The sequence below is a fragment of the Schistocerca nitens genome, chromosome 1, assembly GCF_023898315.1.
Source record: "Schistocerca nitens isolate TAMUIC-IGC-003100 chromosome 1, iqSchNite1.1, whole genome shotgun sequence".
NCBI classification, from domain to species: Eukaryota; Metazoa; Arthropoda; class Insecta; order Orthoptera; family Acrididae; genus Schistocerca; species Schistocerca nitens.
In genome coordinates this window covers 637317142-637334624 of record NC_064614.1, presented here as the reverse complement: position 1 = coordinate 637334624, position 17483 = coordinate 637317142, and the positions used below count along the sequence as shown (strand labels likewise).

General features: G+C 40.5%; 1 protein-coding gene across 1 annotated transcript in view; it reads right to left on the bottom strand.

The window, feature by feature from the left end:
• The window catches only part of LOC126192064 (collagen alpha chain CG42342-like), a 660839-nt gene that overhangs the window by 280089 nt on the left and 363267 nt on the right, over positions 1-17483 (bottom strand). The gene's annotated exons all lie outside the window — the stretch shown is intronic.

Below are 17483 nucleotides of genomic sequence, written 5' to 3'. Positions count from 1 at the left end.
AACAGAAAAATATTGGAATATAATATCAGTTTCATAATGTTTTATGATGCTATGCCCTAGTATGTTTGGAAATTTTATGTCATAAGATGGCCAGGAAAGGTTATTAGGTAACATTTATTTAGAATAGCTGATATAAACAAAGGTTTCAACAATGATGATGATGATTTTTTTATGTTGTTTGATAAATGTATTAGACTCTTGGAGACCATTGGATTAGCCAGTCTCCTAATTGTCTGTTTAATTTAATGGGAGGGTGATGAAACACAGCAAGCTGGAAACTACTCCATCAGTTATGTTTTCTGTTCACATGAATAACTAAACTTTTTCTGCTCTTTCATTCTATGTCTAATGCAGCTGCACACGTAACATGCAGTATGTAAACGAATATGTCAAATTGTAATTTGTGCTGATTTTGATTTAAATTTATAGTGCAACTGTTTATATTAACCTTCCTTATGATAATGATGCAATTAGTTTCACTAGAAGCTTGAGTAAATAAAAGTTACAGCTAGCTAAAGTTACAAAGATGTCATCTAATCTGTAAATATTTTGATCTAATGGGCAGCATTCAAAAGCTGACATTCCCAACTTTCTGAGAACATATTTTAAATTATGTGGAACTAACAACTGATATTAAAACTTCAGTCACTCAAAATTTGGATTCCTTGTTTTGCGTTAATACCTACAAGTATCCAAACTTTGACAACATATTTTTCTATGTTTTTTCTAGGTCAGATGACACGTTTCAATAATTAAGTAACTAAGATTTCAGATAATTTAGAGTATTGGATTTCAGACTATGGAAGCATAATAACATTCCTTATCCTTTTATAATTTTCTAACCTTAAACATTTTTTATAATCCAGATAATAGCAAAGTCTTGTAGGCCACACAATATAGCAAAATCTAGTTTAACTGATTTCCAAAACATTAAGTAGTTTTAGAAATCACATCATATTCTTGCACATTCCTTAACACAGCCACCCCCCCCCCCCCCCCCCCCACCCACCCAAAAAAAAAAGAGCCGCTAGTCTACATCTGGCTAAAACACAAATAATATGATTATATCATTTAAAGTAAAGTCATTGGCATGATAGCACAAATGTAATGTCATTATGTGGCTCACATTGGAGTCGACACCTACCTACTATGATAATTTCCATGAAAGTTTGTATCAAGGCACCAGATGTGTAAAATCTGAGTATCATATCCATACTATCTATGTCACATCTCAGGCACAATAGTAATCAACAAAAGTGTTAATGAATAGCCAAACGACTATTATTTACTAGATAGTGTAATTAATTTTATTGACTGTACAGCAAGTTATTTTGTGTGGCCTTTTGCTTTCATTATTTTTATTACAGACATTTATATCACTGTGAAATTCAACAAATATTATGACACTGAATAATGACTAGATTAGTTCTCTCCTTCATGTGCTTACAAAGGACATCTCTTTGCATGTGTAAACTTTGATCTGTAAACTGGGACTGGCTATCAACAATGTTACAGCATGGAAAAACTGGGAGGAGCATCTTTTAAAATTAATCTACATATATGGAACCAAGTGCATTAACAGATAAGAGGTATGTTGCATGCTCTCTCTAATTATGATTCACAATTAGTTACAATAAATAAGACAGTGCCCTACAATACTGATACTCCTCAGTGGAAATCAGTTACAATGATTAATGACTTCATAACAAATGTTTTTAAGAGTTGTTTACAAGAGAAGACCTGGGATGAAATTTATAATGAAACCAAATGCTGAAATAAAATTTTACCTATTCCATGATAAATTAATATCATTACTTAAAAATAGGTTTCTGCTTAAGCTAATCAGATGAGGCATTAAACAGCTGTGTAAAAAACCATGGGTCACTAGTGGATTAAAGTATTTTGTGAAAGGAAAAAGACATTGTATCTGTTAGCAAGAACAAGTAGAGATCATGGGATGATTCACACTACAGGAACACAAAAACTCCTAAAATTACTAAGAAAAGTTATAAAAAAATGCAAGGAATGTGCACATTATGTCAGAAATCAGTAATTCCCCTAACAGAATGGAAGCTGTATGGAATATAGTAAAACAAAAGACCAGAGTCCAGGATAACATCACTACTGAATAAAATTCAGTGCTGCAAATTAAGAGCGACAGGTAGCAAATGTGTTTATTAATCATTTCTTAAATATAGTAAAAAATATAGAGCCAAACAGTTCAAAAGAAAAATCACAGCAGTAAGTTGAAAAATCAACTCTCATAAAAATTCAATCTTACAAATTTGTTACCAGCATCTCCCTCTGAAATCAAGAAAATTATATATTCTCTCAAAATGAAAATCTCATATGAATTTTTGGTGCTTTCAAAAGGGTACTAAAGACATGTTCCCTTATAATAAGCCCTGCCTTGTCTGAAATGTCTAATGCATCTCTAAAACAAGGCTTTTTCCAGAAAGATTGAAATATGCCGTTGTTAAAACCCCTCTGTAAGAAAGGTGATATAAGATATTTCAGTGACTATTGACGTGTTTCACTCCTGACATCATTTTCCAAACTTTTTGAGAAGGTGATGTATCCTAGAATAGAATCCTATCTGAGCAACAATAATCTCCTCAGTAAATCATAGGAATTGATGGCCTTTGTAGTCTGGCCCTTTCAACCCCCACAGACCAAACTACCAGCCAACAAACCAAACAGTAAATCACAGTTTGAATTTCAGAAGAGTTGCTCTATTGAGAATGCCATTTATGTCTTCACACACCAAATTTTACAAGTATTACATAACAAAATAACACTGATTGGCGTTTTCTGTGTACTAAGGCATTTGCCTTTGTGAATTGCAGTTTTCTTCAAGGTAAACTGAGGATTTATGGAACTAATGGTATAGCCAACCAACAGATAATGCCATATTTAACCAAAAGAATGTAGAAAGTTGTACTTAGTAATTCAAACAATGTAATGTGGGGAGACGCTTGTTACTGGAAGGAAACCACATATGGGGTTCCCCAAGTCTCAATCTTAGAGCTGGCATTGTTCCTCATATATGTAAAGGAACTTATGCCAGACTTTGTTATTTTAAAGGATAACACTAGTATTGAACCAATACAAGCATAAATACAGCTAGAGAAAAAAAGGCAGTGTTCTAAAAGTGTCATTGACTGGTTTTCTACCTATGGTCTTACTGTCAATTTTAAAAAGAAACAATATATTCAGTTCTGCACATCTGGAGGTACTACACCAATGATAAGGTGAGGAAATCATAAACAGGATGGAAACTTCAAAATTTTTAGGTGTCCATAATGATAGAATTTAAACCAAAAAAGTACATTTTATGACTCCTGAAACAGCTCAGCTTAGCCACATTTGCACTTAGAATGATTGCAAATCTTAAGAAAATCCCAGCTGATGTATTTTGCATATTAAATAATATCATATGGAATAACGTTCAGTGGTAACCCAAGTTTAAGAAAGAAAGTCTTCACTGCTCAAAAACATCCTGTAAGAATAATACAGTATGTGGTAATCACTCATGATTATCTTGTACACATCTGATTGAGGAGATGGGCATTTTGACTACAGCTTTACAGTATATTTATTCCTTCGGGGAGTTTGTTGTCCACTGCAGTTCAAAAGAACAATGATGTACATAATTTCAGTACAAAAAAGACATTAAGGTTGTCTTTAGTACAAAAAGGTGTGTACAATGCTGCAAGCAATATTCTTGATCACTTACCCAGTGATACAAAATGACTGACAGCAACTTGAAAATAAAATGAAAAAGTTTGTCCTTGAAAACTCCTTACTCCACAGAAGAATTTCTATTATTGTAATGAGTAAAAGATGGAGAGAAAAGACAAAATGTTCCTTTTCTAGCCATATTTAAAAATTAATTTGTGAAGTGAGGGTAAATTAACTTGTTCAACGTCAACGTGCAAATCACCCATGGAACATGAAACTAACTAACATTATTTTATACCATATTTGCCAATGAAGGTTATAATACTTCACTGAAGCTTTGTTCCAAGCTGAAAACATGGTAGTAATGGGCAGTAGTAATGCAACGAACATTTTCAGAACATTCCAGGCCTCCATTCTTACTGAAAGTCCTTCAGTTGCAGCTCTCATGTGGCTGATTCAATTTGCGTATACTTTACAACATCTAATATGTCTTTGCACTTTAGTTTCACTTCACTATTTTATTTAATATAAGTGGTGCAGCAAATTAGTACGTGGAACATATATTGCAGTGTAAACATCATTAAGTGGGACCCTCAAGCCATGACCCCCCGCACATCCTCCTACCACTCCTTTCTTTCCCCTCCCCAAACTACAGCTCAGCATTTTAGCCTTGAATCACATTAAGTTTAACTTCTTCTTAAGCCATGCCCCTTGGACCATTAGAGAGCTTCTACCCAAACACATATATTTAGATCTTGCAATCAAAACACAGTATTTTGCCATTTTTCAACTACATCATAAGCCTCACCCCTTAGCCACTAAAAGAGTTTCTAAAACAAAACATACTTCTTTTACTCTCCTTCCATCACAGCCCCTGAATTCTGTCAGTCATTAAAACAAAACAGCCAGTGAGAACCCAGTATTTTACCACCATTAAAATATATCAGGCTATTCAGTATTAGCCACCATATTCCAAAGTATCTGAATGACTTGTATTATTTATCAAAATATGCAAGCTTTATCTAAATTGTGAAATTGGTGTCATGTACCTGAAAGTTCGTAAATTTTTGTGCCATGTACAAAAAAGTCTTTAAATATGTCTGCTTGTGTGTGTATATGTGTGGATGGATATGTGTGTGTGTGTGCGAGTGTATACCCATCCTTTTTTCCCCCTAAGGTAAGTCCTTCCACTCCCGGGATTGGAATGACTCCTTACCCTCTCCCTTAAAACCCACATCCTTTCGTCTTTCCCTCTCCTTCCCTCTTTCCTGATGAGGCAACAGTTTGTTGCGAAAGCTTGAATTTTGTGTGTATGTTTGTGTGTCTATCGACGTGCCAGCGCTTTCGTTTGGTAAGTCACATCATCTTTGTTTTTAGATATTTTTTCCCCAGGTGGAATGTTTCCCTATATATATATATATATATATATATATATATATATATATATATATATATATATATATAAAAAACAAAGATGATGTGACTTACCGAACGAAAGCGCTGCCAGGTCGATAGACCCACACACAAAATTCAAGCTTTCGCAACAAACTGTTGCCTCATCAGGAAAGAGGGAAGGAGAGGGAAAGACAAAAGGATGTGGGTTTTAAGGGAGAGGGTAAGGAGTCATTCCAATCCCGGGAGCGGAAAGACTTACCTTAGGGGGAAAAAAGGACAGGTATACACTCGCACACACACACATTTCCATCCACACATATACAGACACAAGCAGACATATTTAAAGTTTGGGCAGAGATGTCAGTCGAGGCGGAAGTGAAGAGGCAAAGATGATGTTGAATGACAGGTGAGGTATGAGTGGCGGCAACTTGAAATTAGTGGAGATTGAGGCCTGGTGGGTAACGGGAAGAGAGGATATATTGAAGAGCAAGTTCCCATCTCCGGAGTTCGGATTGGTTGGTGTTGGTGGGAAGTATCCAGATAACCCGGACGGTGTAACACTGTGCCAAGATGTGCTGGCCGTGCACCAAGGCATGTTTAGCCGCAGGGTGATCCCCATTACCAACAAACACTGTCTGCCTGTGTCCATTCATGCGAATGGACAGTTTGTTGCTGGTCATTCCCACATAGAATGCATCACAGTGTAGGCAGGTCAGTTGGTAAATCACGTGGGTGCTTTCACATGTGGCTCTGCCTTTGATCGTGTACAATGGGAACTTATATATATATGTGTGTGTGTGTGTGTGTGTGTGTGTGTGTGTGTGTGACTTGCCAAATGAAAGTGCTGGCAGGTCGACAGACACACAAACAAACACAAACATCTATTTTTTATATATATATATATATATATATATATATATATATATATATATATATATATATATATATATATATATATAATAGATGTTTTTTCATTCTGCGTAACAATTGTAAGACCTGTTGCTGCAATAAAGTCATCTGTCATGTTAGTTCTTGTATTTGTTTGTTGACGTCTGAATGCTAAGTCTTCTGTATTGCTGCTATCACTGCTGACACTTCTTCCCCGTTAACAGATCTTACAATTGTTACGCAGAATGAAAACAGCCAGGCCAACGGCAAAATTCAACAATGACGGGTATGTTGGTACCATCAATGCTTCGCGGATTGAGCAACAAAATGTTCACAGCCATGTGTGTACCCAAACATGAGTGGTGGCCAGCAGTAGGCACAGTGGGCCATGGTAGCATAGAAGAGCGCCTGCAGCAATGAGGTGAGATAGATGCAAACTACGGATGGGTGAGTAACGTCAATGATTTTCTTACCATCTCCAAACGGCTATATGTCAGAGATGCCAAGTTGAACCAGACTGAGGATCTGATGTGAGTGTGCTCCCCTTTACTGACTATCAAGGAATGGATAGCATTCTATTTATGCAATTAACCGCAGCAAATAAGTCACCCATTGTTGCTCACAGCACGAGTAAAATTGAAGTCACTTTAGGTTTCTCACAAACCAGTCAGTGGACCTTCATTCTGGCAGAGGTGTCAGAGGCAATATTGGGTGCAGTCTTTCTTTGTGACATGCACATTACCATAGATCTTGCTAACGCACAGATTAAATGAAATCAAGAGACAGCAGATTGCATCACGGAATGGGACACTTACCACCCTGGCAAGCATAACTGTGACACAGTGTCACATGCTGTAAATGATAACATGGTCGCAGAAAAATCTGCAATAACTCACAAAACTGTACACTGCATTCACACCGCGCCCGGTCAGCCAATACATGAATGACCATGCAGGTTAGCAGCCGATCAGTTCATGGCAGCAAAAGCAGAATTTGAGGCATTACTGGCATCAGGTGTCATACATAGATCAGACAGCCCGTGCTCTCACCCATACATTTGGTAAAGAAGAAAGATGGGTTGTGGAGACCATGTGGCAATTACAGGAAGTTAAATGCATGTACTATACCAGATCGTTACCCAGTGCCTAATATTCACAATTTCACAAATCAATTAGCTGGGCCAACGATCTTTAGCATTATTGATTGTAAAAAAGCTTATCACCAGATACCGGTCGCAGAGGAAGACATACTGAAAACAGCAGTTACAGCACCTTTCGGTTTATTTGAATATGTCACCTGTGGTACAGTGGGAGGTCGTCTCAAGGTGTGGCAGGGGGCGAAAGACATTCCGGAGGGCTGAACGGAAGGCCTCTCCAGTTTGTCTGACAAACCGGTTTCAGGCTCTGTCTCAGGCTGATACTGATCTTCGGCCTGACATGGCTGCTTGTCCTGTTCCAGAGGTTGCCCCTCAGTCTGCAAGATCCGGGCGGTCGCAGAGGGTGGGCTTACTGGTAGTTGGGAGCTCCAACGTCAGGCGCGTATTGGGGCCCCTTAGGGAAATGGCAGCAAGAGAGGGGAAGAAAACCAATGTGCACTCCGTGTGCATACCGGGGGGAGTCATTCCAGATGTGGAAAGGGTCCTTCCAGATGCCATGAAGGGTACAGGGTGCACCCACATGCAGGTGGTCGCTCATGTCGGCACCAATGATGTGTGTCGCTATGGATCGGAGGAAATCCTCTCTGGCTTCCGGCGGCTATCTGATTTGGTGAAGACTGTCAGTCTCGCTAGCGGGATGAAAGCAGAGCTCATCATCTGCAGCATCGTCGACAGGACTGACTGCAGACCTTTGGTACAGAGCCGAGTGGAGGGTCTGAATCAGAGGCTGAGACGGTTCTGCGACCATGTGGGCTGCAGATTCCTCGACTTGCGCCATAGGGTGGTGGGGTTTCGGGTTCCGCTGGATAGGTCAGGAGTCCACTACACGCAACAAGCGGCTACACGGGTAGCAGGGGTTGTGTGGCGTGGGCTGGGCGGTTTTTTAGGTTAGATGGCCTTGGGCAAGTACAGAAAGGGCAACAGCCTCAACGGGTGTGGGGCAAAGTCAGGACATGCGGGGACCAAGCAGCAATCGGTATTGTAATTGTCAACTGTCGAAGCTGCGTTGGTAAAGTACCGGAACTTCAAGCGCTGATAGAAAGCACCGAAGCTGAAATCGTTATAGGTACAGAAAGCTGGCTTAAGCCAGAGATAAATTCTGCCGAAATTTTTACAAAGGTACAGACGGTGTTTAGGAAGGATAGATTGCATGCAACCGGTGGTGGAGTGTTCGTCGCTGTTAGTAGTAGTTTATCCCGTAGTGAAGTAGAAGTGGATAGTTCCTGTGAATTATTATGGGTGGAGGTTACACTCAACAACCGAGCTGGGTTAGTAATTGGCTCCTTTTACCGACCTCCCGACTCAGCAGCGTTAGTGGCAGAACAGCTGAGAGAAAATTTGGAATACATTTCACATAAATTTTCTCAGCATGTTATAGTCTTAGGTGGAGATTTCAATTTACCAGATATAGACTGGGACACTCAGATGTTTAGGACGGGTGGTAGGGACAGAGCATCGAGTGACATTATACTGAGTGCACTATCCGAAAATTACCTCGAGCAATTAAACAGAGAACCGACTCGTGGAGATAACATCTTGGACCTACTGATAACAAACAGACCCGAACTTTTCGACTCTGTAAGTGCAGAACAGGGAATCAGTGATCATAAGGCTGTTGCAGCATCCCTGAATATGGAAGTTAATAGGAATATAAAAAAAGGGAGGAAGGTTTATCTGTTTAGCAAGAGTAATAGAAGGCAGATTTCAAACTACCTAACAGATCAAAACGAAAATTTCTGTTCCGACACTGACAATGTTGAGTGTTTATGGAATAAGTTCAAGGCAATCGTAAAATGCGTTTTAGACAGGTACGTGCCGAGTAAAACTGTGAGGGACGGGAAAAACCCACCGTGGTTCAACAACAAAGTTAGGAAACCATTGTGAAAGCAAAGAGAGCTTCACTCCAAGTTTAAACGCAGCCAAAACCTCTCAGACAAACAGAAGCTAAGCGATGTCAAAGTTAGCGTAAGGAGAGCTATGCGAGAAGCGTTCAGTGAATTCGAAAGTAAAATTCTATGTACCGACTTGACAGAAAATCCTAGGAAGTTCTGGTCTTACGTTAAATCAGTAAGTGGCTCGAAACAGCATATCCAGCCACTCCGGGATGATGATGGCATTGAAACAGAGGATGACACACGTAAAGCTGAAATACTAAACACCTTTTTCCAAAGCTGTTTCACAGAGGAAGACCGGACTGCAGTTCCTTCTCTAAATCCTCGCACAAACGAAAAAATGGCTGACATCGAAATAAATGTCCAAGGAATAGAAAAGCAACTGGAATCACTCAACAGAGGAAAGTCCACTGGACCTGATGGGATACCAATTCGATTCTACACAGAGTACGCGAAAGAACTTGCCCCCCTTCTAACAGCCGTGTACCGCAAGTCTCTAGAGGAACGGAGGGTTCCAAATGATTGGAAAAGAGCACAGGTAGTCCCAGTCTTCAAGAAGGGTCGTCGAGCAGATGCGCAAAACTATAGACCTATATCTCTGACGTCGATCTGTTGTAGAATTTTAGAACATGTTTTTTGCTCGAGTATCATGTCGTTTTTGGAAACCCAGAATCTACTCTGTAGGAAGCAACATGGATTCCGGAAACAGCGATCATGTGAGACCCAACTCACTTTATTTGTTCATGAGACCCAGAAAATATTAGATACAGGTTCCCAGGTAGATGCTATTTTTCTTGACTTCCGGAAGGCGTTCGATACAGTTCCGCACTGTCGCCTGATAAACAAAGTAAGAGCCTACGGAATATCAGACCAGCTGTGTGGCTGGATTGAAGAGTTTTTAGCAAACAGAACACAGCATGTTGTTATCAATGGAGAGACGTCTACAGACGTTAAAGTAACCTCTGGCGTGCCACAGGGGAGTGTTATGGGACCATTGCTTTTCACAATATATATAAATGACCTAGTAGATAGTGTCGGAAGTTCCATGCGGCTTTTCGCGGATGATGCTGTAGTATACAGAGAAGTTGCAGCATTAGAAAATTGTAGCAAAATGCAGGAAGATCTGCAGCGGATAGGCACTTGGTGCAGGGAGTGTCAACTGTCCCTTAACATAGACAAATGTAATGTATTGCGAATACATAGAAAGAAGGATCCTTTATTCTATGATTATATGATAGCGGAACAAACACTGGTAGCAGTTACTTCTGTAAAATATCTGGGAGTATGCGTGCGGACCGATTTGAAGTGGAATGATCATATAAAATTAATTGTTGGCAAGGCGGGTACCAGGTTGAGATTCATTGGGAGAGTGCTTAGAAAATGTAGTCCATCAACAAAGGAGGTGGCTTACAAAACACTCGTTCGACCTATACTTGAGTATTGCTCATCAGTGTGGGATCCGTACCAGATCGGGTTGACGGAGGAGATAGAGAAGATCCAAAGAAGAGCGGCGCGTTTCGTTACAGGGTTATTTGGTAACCGTTATAGCGTTACGGAGATGTTTAATAAACTCAAGTGGCAGACTCTGCAAGAGAGGCGCTCTGCATCGCGGTGTAGCTTGCTCGCCAGGTTTCGAGAGGGTGCGTTTCTGGATGAGGTATCGAGTATATTGCTTCCCCCTACTTATACCTCCCGAGGAGATCACGAATGTAAAATTAGAGAGATTAGAGCGCGCACGGAGGCTTTCAGACAGTCGTTCTTCCCGCGAACCATATGCGACTGGAACAGGAAAGGGAGGTAATGACAGTGGCACGTAAAGTGCCCTCCGCCACACACCGTTGGGTGGCTTGCGGAGTATGAATGTAGATGCAGATGTAGATGCCTTTCGGGTTAAAGAACGCAGTCCAAACAGGGCAACAGCTTATTGATGTAGTGTAGCACGGATTGAAAGGATGCTTCATGTACCTTGATGACATATTAATCTCATCAATGACGGCAGAAGCAAATGAGAAGCAACTGTCCATAGTGTTCGCCTGCATAAACCAGTATGGAATAATAGTGAGCAAAGAAAAATGCGAACTGCAAAAACGGCAAGTGATGTTTCTAGTATATGAAGTTTTGGCAGAGGGCATGTGCCCAAGAGAGGACAAGGTAGCAGTAATCGACAACATGAACCGCCCCAAGACTTACCATCAACTCAGAAAATTTTTAGGCGCAGTAAATTTCTATAGACAGCATTTACTGCGAGCTGCACTAGTACAAATGCCCTTGACAGACGCTCTCACAGGTAACAATACAAACAGCAAATGACTATTGCAATGGAACTTGGGTATAGAGAGAGCATTTCAACACATAAAGGCTGACTTATGAAAAGCAGTACTCATTACTCATCCGGTACCGAAAGCACCTCTGTCAATAGTAGTCGATGCCACCCAAGAAGCAATGGGAGCCACACTGTACCAGAAAGTAAATGACAAATGGCAGCCTTTGGGTTTTTTCTCATGAAAACTTACAGCCCAACAAAGGAAATGGAGCACATACGACAGAGAACTATTAGGGATATATGAAGCTATCCAGTACTTTCGCCCTTATGTAGAGGCAAGAGCATTTACTGTATACATTGACCACTGGTATTCAGTAAGTCGCAGGATAACTGTTCTCCACGTAGTTTCGCCACTTAGAATACATCAGTCAATTTACAACAGATATCAAGCATATCAAGTTAGTCAAAAACATAGTTGCCAATTTCCTGTCGTGGGTCTTGGTTATTTCACAAACCACAGACTACGATAAATTATCCACAGCACAAGCTAATGACACACAACTCCAACAGTACTGACAGGACGTAACAACCGGACTTTAGTTAAAATTAATCCAGCAGGCGGGCGCGAATATGAAGATATGGTGTGACATAGCTATGGACAAACCCAGGCCTTTCATCCCAAGGCAACTAAGGAAAGAAGTTTACGACAGCATACACGCACTCAGTCATCCGGATAGCAGAGCAACTATCAAACTACTCATGGAACATTGTCTGGCCGGGTACAAGGAAGGATTGCCGTGGTTGGGTAACAACATGCATGCTGTGCCAAAGGAACAAGATTGGATGGCATGTACATAAAGCAGTTGGAGATTTTCCCCTCACAGCAAAATGGTTCTCCCATGTTCATTTGGACATTGTGGGCCCTCTACCACCTTTTGAAGGCTACAAGTATTTGTTGACATTGGTGGACTGGTATACAAGATGGGCAGAAGCTTCTCCACTATCAGACATTTCAGCAGAGATGGTAACTCGAGTATTTTTGGCTTCTTAGATCTCCTGTTTAGGATGTACACTATACATGACAACTGATCAAGGATTACAATTTGAATCCACTTTATTCCAACAATTAGACAAGCTCTGTGGATTCCGCCATCACTGCACCACCGCTTATCACCCAGTGAGCAATGGCATGGTTGAGCAGTGGCACAGGACATTAAAGACAGCATTGTTGTGCCACAAGGACAGCTGGACTTCAGCATTGCCAATGGTGCTGCTAGGTCTCCGAACTGCCTGCAAATCAGACCTAGGTGTATCCATGGCTGAACTGGTTTACAGAGAGAACCTCAGGCTGCTGGCAGAATTTTTCATTGAACTGATGGAAGCAACAGCGGGCGACATCCCATCTGTCTTACAACAAGTCTGCAACGACATGGCACAGCTACGACAGACACCTGGTTCTCAACATGGCACCAACACGCCATTTGTTCACAAGCAGCGGAACGATTTGAAGTGCAATGATCATATAAAATTAATTGTTGGTAAGGCGGGTACCAGGTTGAGATTCATTGGGAGAGTGCTTAGAAAATGTAGTCCATCAACAAAGGAGGTGGCTTACAAAACACTCGTTCGACCTATACTTGAGTATTGCTCATCAGTGTGGGATCTGTACCAGATCGGGTTGATGGAGGAGATAGAGAAGATCCAAAGAAGAATGGCGCATTTCATCACAGGGTTATTTGGTAACCGTGATAGCATTACAGAGATGTTTAATAAACTCAAGTGGCAGACTCTGCAAGAGAGGCGCTCTGCATCGCGGTGTAGCTTGCACACCAGGTTTCGAGAGGGTTGTGTTTCTGGATGAAGTATCGAATATATTGCTTCCCCCTACTTATACCTCCCAAGGAGATCACAAATGTAAAATTAGAGAGATTAGAGCGCACACGGAGGCTTTCAGACAGTCGTTCTTCCCGCGAACCATACGCGACTGGAACAGGAAAGGGAGGTAATGACAGTGGCACGTAAAGTGCCCTCCGCCACACACCGTTGGGTGGCTTGCGGAGTATAAATGTAGATGTAGATGTAGATTGCCCTTATATGTGGCTGAGGACAGATGCTGTACAAACACCTCTTCAGCCACCATTTACTGGCCTGTATAAAGTACTCACAAGAGATGAACATACACTGCAGATAAATCATGACAGGAAGTGACAAACAGTTTCCTTTCTGAGAGTTAAACCGGTGCACATGTGGCCACCAGCTGACGAAGAACATCAAGACACCAATAAAGAACCACCACCTACACAATATGATGCAGAGAGCAACAAGCCAAGCCAGAAACAGGAAACCACACCGGAAGACCCACCATTCTCAGAGAAGTGCTGTAGGGTGGGTAGAATTATAAAATACAAGTATATACTTATATGCCCAGAGTTCCACTCTACAAAAGGGGGGGGGGGGGGGGAGCTGGGGCTGTGTAGGAACCGCCTGGTGACACAACGGCCTCTGGTGTTTATTCTGTGAAGAATGTTATTTATGGTGTGTTTATTCTTTGGTTTTGTTCTAGCGCAATGCCATTTCCTTTTATATGTCTTGGCTTTGGTTCCTGTGTTCAACAATATGCAAAGATAAAGTTATATTCTTGAACGCATTCTCTCTCACAAAAATAATTATTTATTAGCCTCAGTGGCTTTAATCTGTTAAGTGAACCCCTTCATGCAATAATTGCCTCTGTAAATTATATACGCAGAATATCCTTAGTCGTGGCAGTAGTGTATGTAATAGACTACATTGAATGGTGTACGCAAATGTACTTGATCAGAATATGAACCACAGACACTACTACAACTATAAGCAGCAACTGGTTCTAACAAACATTCTGTATCAGCATAAATCATTAAAAAGAGCTTCAGTTTGTTATTAAATGAGGTAAATTTTATGAACTAATTATTGTGTTTAGGCATGATACTGCTGACTTCCTTAAACTGTACACTGGCAAATATACATCTCATTTTTCTTTGGAATTAAAATAACACAAACAGTGCTCACATCTTGTAATACAAGGATGAGAAGTAGTAATGCTTCCATGTGCTACCGTCCAAACAATCTTTTATTATAGAAATGGTATGTATGTGTATTATATTTCTCACGGTGGTGCTTTGTGATGTATATCAGTACAACTTTCTTGTTTCCTATGTTCATCCACTCATAATCAGAATACTGGATGACATAGACATTAACAGAGATGCTTTCTTTCCATTTTTCAAATGTGTGTACATGTTTTGCTCTGTAGGAAACAATAAGTTAACAAAGTTTAATATTTCTGCCTATCACCAATATTTAGACACACATGATATTAATCTGGCAGAATTGACCACTTAAAGCAGATAGTGTTTTTTGAGTGAACATTTACACTGAACATTATGTCCACTGAGCTACTATTGATATAAACTTGTCTAAGCAATAGCACTATCACCTGGTGAGGAACAACTGCTAGTCAGGCACACACAACACACATGTAGTATCAGTTAGTGTGCAGTCTTTTTGTAGACTCGGGAAGGTGCTCTGTCTGTCTGGGTTTGAACGAGGGTGAATTGTGATGGCCCAGATGTTTGACATGGGCATTTTGGAAACTGCAAGACTTTTCAGCTGTTGAAGAGTGCTGTGGTGAGTGTCTTCAACATGTGGCAAAACTGAAATCAAACCATATCCAGACATTGTGGGATTGGGTAGCCACCCCTCATTACAGATGTCAGACATCATAGGCTGGGCAGACTGGTAAAACAGGACAGGTGGCAAACTGTGGCAGAACTAACACCAGACTTTAATGCTGGATGGAGTATAAGTATGTCTGAACACAAAGTGTACCAAACACTCCTAACGATGGGCCTCCACAGCCGATGATCCATGCATGGGAGGGTGTGAATCCATCAGCTTCCAGGGGAACAGCTCCTTGACACCTGTACTGCAGGATGGAAACAAGTTGGCAGTGGCTCCATTATGCTCTGGGGAACATTCATGCAGGCATCCATGGGTCCAGAGGAGCTTGTGCAAGGCACCATGACAGGAGTATCATCTACTGGTTGCATGTCATATGCACCCTTTCATGATGAACACGTTTTTCAACAAGATAATGCATCCTGTCACAAGGCCAGGACTGTGATGAAGCAGTTTGAGGAACACATAGGCAAGTTCTAATTGATATGCTAGCCCTCCAACTCACCAGATCTGAGCTTGATCAAACACATCTGGGATGGGATTGACCATGGCATCAGAGATCATCATCCTCCCCCCTTTAATTTATGGGAATTAGGTGATGTTTTGTGTGCAGCTGTGCCAGCTCCCTCCAGCAATCTACCAAGACCTCATTGCTTCCATGCCATGACATGTCACCACTGTTACCCATGCTAAGGGTGGACATACCAGCTATTAGGCGGTTGGTCATGATGTTCTGGCCGACTAGTATATTAGAGCATGTTTATTTGCTATCACTTTAGGTGGTATTTTGTAAATTCCTGCACAAAGTCCTTTATTTTCCTTAATATTAATATGCAATTAAACTACTTCTTTCAATGCCCAATTGGAATCTCTCTCATGAAAAGTCTCTAGTTTGTTTAACAGCTTATCAGAAACATTAGTTGAGTACTACTGATCAAAATATTAAACTCATATTTTTTTTGTATTGCACATTCAAATGCACATTCAGCAGCAAACCTATTTCAACTCACTGGTTGGATTTAATTTACTAGAGCACAAAAAGAATTATTAAACTTGACACTTCACTAACAAAAATTAGTGTTCTTTCACTGTTTTAAGAAGACATTTCATTAATACAATAGTTCTGCTAGGTTAGCATTTATGTGAACAGTCACAACATCCACATTGTTCAGCCTACCGAAACTTGACCAGATGCTCAAGTTGGTCTGACTGCTACCCTGATCAGATATTAGAAAACAAGCACTGCTCTTGCCCCCCTAGCTGCATCTGATTCCTCAACTCTGGATGAGAAAAAAGTATCCCCCGAGTAACAGCAAGAAATCAGTATGTGAAAGATGAAAGACTGTAATAGTAATATACATGAGACTTATACTTCTTGTTGCACAAATGTTCAAAAAGAAAAACATTGAACAATGATGATGGCTATGATGGCACATCAGTACCTTTATACAAGTGGCAGCCTCACTTTTAATGCCTACTTTCCAGCTAAGTCAGCAAGTTCCAATTCGTTCCAACGAGTTCGAACTCATTCCAAAAAGCAAAAATGCTTAGTCAGCAAGTCTCAGGTTGTCAATGACTGCAAAAGTATCATTATACACTGAGCTGGCTCGAATGCATATGTATATCCAGGACTTACACATTCAAGGAAGAGGAAATGTAATGCAATCTCAAATGCAAGTAACATAATTGCCTCTACACTATATAATAAATGAAATGGTTACATTGACTGCTTTCATAGCAATAACTATAATTTCATAGTGAAATGAACTACCATATGACAACACTGGTGAGAAGTGAATCTTGCATTCTGATAACAGGCTTATATCACCCTCAGCTCACCAAGATGCTGCCCGGCTGCCTGCTGGCAGCAGATGAAGTGCTCATTGCTCTTTGGACCTGCACTTTATGCAGTTTAATAATATCACAATGGTAGAATCATGCCAGCTCTTGCATCTTCTTCCCAGGATTGTTTCCCACATTTAACAAAAATATTGTTACACGTATTAACTGCACATCAAAGTAATTCAGTTTGTGTGTTTGCCAACTGTACCTGATGTTTGTAAGTAGTGTTATAGGTATTGTGAATGTTCTGGAAGCAGGCAGCTTGATCCATATGTTCTTCCTATCCTGTAATGGATAATATCTCTGAGAATGTTGTCAAGCAGTTATCAGATTACTTAAATCTGTGGGAAATTGTTGTAACTTCAAATCAAAAGGCTGAAACAGGACTGTAAGGTTAAAAAGTTAATATATGTACACTGCTTAACTATCACTAAGAAACAAGTGAAAATTAATAGGGAACACCCAACCAATGATAGTAAAAGGAAATGTAGAAGTTGGTATGTGTTAACTGCAGTGAAGCCTGTCCAGGAACACTCTGTATGCATTTAACGGTGTACATAGTACAATGTCTAATAAAGGTTCTTGTGGAACCAATTAGTGCAACATTCCATATGGTATGGCAACATGTCTGAAAGACATCATTTGTTTGCTT